The following is a 5,351-nucleotide window of genomic DNA, read 5'->3' as shown; positions in this document are numbered from 1 at the left end:
TTTAATGTGTCTTGGAACGGATAATAGCTGGAATCTCGAAATTTGGAATTGAGATTACTGGTGGGGTGTAGGATTGAGGTAGTTTTGAAAATTCGTACTTATGGGTACGAAAAGTACTAAATGGTGCTAAATTTAGTACAATTTGGATTTGAATGAACGGATAGAGCTGGAAACCTGAAATTTGGAATTAATATTACTGTTGAAGTGTAGGATTGAGATATGAAGGTGGTTTTGGAAATTAGTACTTATGTGTACGGAAAGTACTAAATGGAACTAAATTTTGTATAATGGGGATTTGGGTGAACGGATAGCGCTGGAATCTTTAAATTTGGAACTGAGATTACTGGTGGAGTTTAATATTGTGGAAGTTTTGGAAATTCGTACATAGGGTACGAAAAATACTAAATAGCACTAAATTTGGTACAGTTTCGATTTGGGTGAACGGATAGGGCTTGATTCCTCAAATTTGGACTGAGGATCACTGATGAAGAGTAAGAAAGATGCACAAAAGGGTTTTTGGATACTTGAGTGTACGAAAAGTAATAATTGGTACTAAATTTAGTACAATTTGGATTTGAGTGAACGGATAGAGCTGGATTCCTGAAATTTGGAATTGATATTACTGTTGGAGTGTAGGACTGGGGAAGTTTTGGAAATTCTTACTTATGTGAATGAAAAGTACTAAATGGTACTAAATTTGGGACAATGGGGATTTGGGTGAACGGATATAGTTGGAATCTCGAAATTTGGAATGGAGATTACTGGTGGGGTGTAGAATTGAGGTAGTTTTGAAAATTCGTACTTATGGGTACGAAAAGTACTAAATGGTACTAAATTTAGTACAATTTGGATTTGGGTGAACGTATGTATGTAGCTGGAAACCTGAAATTTGGAATTAAGATTACTGTGAAGTGTAGGACTGAGATATGAGGGTGGTTTTGGAAATTCGTACTTATGTGTTCGAAAAGTACTAAATTTGGTACAATAGGGATTCGAGTGAACGGACAGAGCTGGAATCCTGAAATTTGAAATTGAGATTACTGTTGGATCATAGGATTGGGAAAATTTTGGAAATTCGTATTTATGTGTACGAAAAGTACTAAATGGTACTAAATTTATTACAATTTGGATTTGGGTGAACGGATAGAACTGGAATCCTGAATTTTAAGTATCAAGGTTGGGAAATGGCATTGAAATAAGGAAATGGTTTTGGAAGTTCGTATTTATGATTACGAGCAGTACTAAATTTGGATTTGGGTGAACGGATAGAGCTGGAATCCTAAAGTTTTGAATTAAGATTACTGTAGGGGTGTAGGATTGAGATAGTTTTAGAAATTCGTACCTTTGAGTACGAAAAGTACTAAATGGTACTAAATTTGGTACAATTTGGATTTGGATGAACGGATAAAGCTGGAATTCTGAAATTTGGAACTAAGATTACTGTCGGACAGTAGAATTGAGGTAGTTTTGGAAATTCGTACTTATGGGTACAGAAAGCACTAAATTCGGTACAATTTGAATTTTAGTAAACGGATAGTGTTGGAATTAGGAATTAAGATTACTGTAGGAGTGTAGTATTGAGGAAATTTTGAAAAGTCGTACGTGAGCGTACGAGAAGTACTAAATGGTACTAAATATGGTACAATGTGGATTTGGGTGAACGGGTAGAGCTGGAATCCTGACATTTTTGTTTGGGAAAGAAATGGTACTAAATTTGATACAATTTGGATTCGGGTGAATTAATAGAGCTGGAATCCTGAAATTTGGAATTACGATTACAGTCGAAGAGTAGGATTCAGGTTGTTTTGAAAAAGCAAACTTATGGTTACGAAAAGCACTAAATGGTACTAAATTTAGTACAATTTGTATGTAGGTGAACGGATAGCGGTGGAATCCTGCAATTTGAAAGTGTGATTATTGTAGCCCTGTTGCGTTGAGGAAGTTTTGAAAATTGGTACGAAAATTCTAAATTGTTCTAAATTTAGTACAATTTTAATTTGGTTTAACGGATAGAGTTTGAATCCTGAAATTTGGAAGTAAGATTACTACTAAAGTGAAGGATTGAGGTAGTTTTGGAGAATCTTACTTATGGGTACGAAGAGTTCAACTTGATACTAAGTTTGGTACAATTTGGAATTGGACGAACGGATACAGCTGGAATCTTGAGATTTGGAATTACTGTAATTATTATGGAATTTACTGTAATTATTTTGTATTAATGTCCGTGTATGGCTGAGATATGTCGTCGAAATACGTACCATAAGTATACGAAAATTACTTAATGGTACTCAATTTGTTTTTGGGTGTAGGGACAGTGCTGGAATTTTTATTTTTTGGAGTTAGGGTGTGTATTGGTGTGCAACGTTGATCTCGCTGTTAATGTGTAAGGGTGAGATACTTCTGATCTTTTTTAAAAACGAACTTAAGGGGTACGTACAGTACTAAGATAAAAATAAATATTGATTAAAATTGGTATTAGTGCGACCAAATTTTCAGTGTTTGTCATTTCCATATTATATATTGTTTATTTGTTTTTTTTTATATCCTTTCCGCATACGAAGTAGCGGGCATTTTGCTAGTTTCTGATAAAAGAATAAAGTCCAATTTACATATGCATATTAAATGATTTCGTTTTACGAAATCCTAGAATCAAATGAAGTGTATTTACATCTGTATTTTTGCGTCATTTGCTTACGCACACAATCGCACATACACACTTATTTATTCAGAAAAATAGGAATTTCACAACACAAATGTGTATCAAATAACTTAAATTAATTCCAAAAACAAAAAACATAATTTTTGTAAGTTTTTTAACCATTTATTTTCACTTTTGTCATCGACATCATAAAACAGTTGCATTTTTTGGTAGTTTATGACGAAAAAGCAGGGTTGCATATAATAGTATGGTGTTTTCGTGCGTTGTTTAGAATAAATGACGCAGCTATCGTCATTTATTTTTGTATGGCAAATGACGCAAAATGTTGCCTGTTTTAGCAAATAAATAACGAATCAGCTCTAAATGACGAAAAAGTTGCTAATGTAAATTGGACATAATACTTCTTATTACCAAATAGATAAAAAAACGTCATTCTGATACAATTTTTATATGGTGTTTATATTAGAGCTTTTTGCAGGGTTAACCTTCTTTATAAGAATTTGTTTGAAATATAAGCAATGGAATTGACATTTAAAACCCAGTCGGTTTGTTAAATCCGGTTATATATAAACGGGGTATAACAATCGCCCCATAAAGCCTCATGGCCTAGGTACATAAGAAGCCTCGCCTGCTTGCTTCTGATAAAAGGATAAAAAGGGAAACCATTTCTGACATAATAAAAATAAAGAAGAAAAGGGCAACCTAGTTCGAAATTGGCTAGGCCTTCTTTATTCTTTTATTTTTGTAATAGTACGTTTATATATAACAGGATTTAACAAACCCACTGGGGTTTAAATGTCAATTCCATTACATATACGTCAAACAAATCCTCATAAAGAAGGTTAACCCTGCAAAAGGCTATAAAATAAACATGCCCTTATATCAGAAATGAAGGCCTGCGTACATAAGCTGCTCCGCCTGATTGCCTTGCTTTCCTGCTTCATTTTTGACATAATAAATATAAAAGAATAAAGGAGGCCGAGGAAATTTCGAACTGGGTTGCCCTTTTCTTTTTTATTCTTTTATCAGAAGTAAGCAAGGTAAGCAGGCAAGGCAGCTTATGTACGCAGGCCTTGAAGCAGGCAAGCAGGCGAGGCTTAAGGCATGTTTGCTTTGTTTTCCTACTTTTTTCTGACATAACAAAAATAAAAGAATAAAGAAAGCCGATCCAATTTCGAACTAGGTTGCCCTTTCCTTCCTTATTTTTTTTATTTTTATTATGTCAGAAATGAAGCAGGAAAACAAGGCAATCAGGCGAGGCAGCTTATGTACCCAGGCCTCGACACATAAGAAGCATGGCCTTCCTGCTGAAGTCATATCTGAAAAATACTAAAGACCAACGCTTTGTTCCCGTACTTTTTAATAGTAAAACTGGAAAAAGAGAGAAAAATTGTTCTCACACAAAAGTTTTTTCAAAACGTTCGGGAACGCAAAAATGGAAAAAGCGTCAAAAAGATGGAACAAATGTCAAAGTCGGTGTACCAGCCAATCAGACGCCGGCATCCATGTTACTATTTTTTATAGTGCGGTTACACTACAGTTTTTTGCCGGGTTAACCCACTTTATGAGGATTTATTGCTTAATCTGGTCAAATCTGACCAGATTTGCCATACAAAAATTAAATCCTCTCACGACTGGGTTTATTTTAAATCCGGCACAAATCCACCAAAAATACAGTGTTGTATTCGGTATTTGTGCAAAAAAATCCAACTCTACTCAAAAAGTACCAAAAGTTGCAACTGTTTTTGCAACAGAGTTTGTCGTGTTTTACACGTTTACGATTGGTTGCATGCGATTTTATGGAGTTAATAAATCTAAAGTTATTTGAAAATCATAAAATTATTTATTTTTTTACATTAGACACATTTTTAACAAAAAGTACGCTTGATACCATGATACAAAAATGTATCCCTGTGTGTAAGATATACCAATATGAGCAAAGAGGGGACGATATCTCATACGAGAAATTGCAAAAGTGTAAAACACGACTTTATTAGTTATTTTGTATGTATACGTAAACAAACATCAGCTGACAGTTTATATCCTCGAAAAGCTAAGTGTAACCAGCTAAGATTAACCCACTGGATCTATTAAACCCAGTGGGTTAACCTTCAATAGTGTAACCGGGGTATTACACGCTCAAATTTGTCGAGTAAAAAGTTTTTAACATGATGAAATAATAAGGTGGCGTAAAACGACCAGCTGATTGGTTTCAATCTGTCAATTTTTTGTTATTGTGAATTAATTGTATGAAAACGTAAACAAACATTTTGACAGATTGAAGAATTTTCGGTCAAATCAGAGTTGTACTTTTTCTCCTTACGTGACCTTATAAATAGATCTTGAGTTTTTAAAGAGAGCGCAATTTTTGTTTAAAGAGAAGTGAACATTTTACAACTTTTTTCTGTATGGGAATGGGTTTTCGGATAAAATGTGTAAAAGTCGTAAAAACTTGGTCTTTAGTCTTTTATCAGATATGACTTCAGCAAGAATGTCATGCTTCTTATCCTGGGCGCTGGGGTAAATTTTTATTATTGTAATGAAATTATAGCGAATAAATTAAATTAAAAAAAATGATTTATGCAAATATGTAATTTGGTATCTCCGCCTTTATTAGTCAAGAAATCAACAGTGTCGTTTATTTAACAAATCTGGCAACCTTAGCACATTTTTATACGTGGCATCACTGATT

This window comes from Musca autumnalis, unplaced genomic scaffold (assembly GCF_047663935.1).
Source record: "Musca autumnalis isolate F117 unplaced genomic scaffold, ASM4766393v1 scaffold_2, whole genome shotgun sequence".
NCBI classification, from domain to species: Eukaryota; Metazoa; Arthropoda; class Insecta; order Diptera; family Muscidae; genus Musca; species Musca autumnalis.
The sequence above is the reverse complement of the archived record's forward strand: the minus strand, read 5'-3'. Positions refer to the sequence as shown.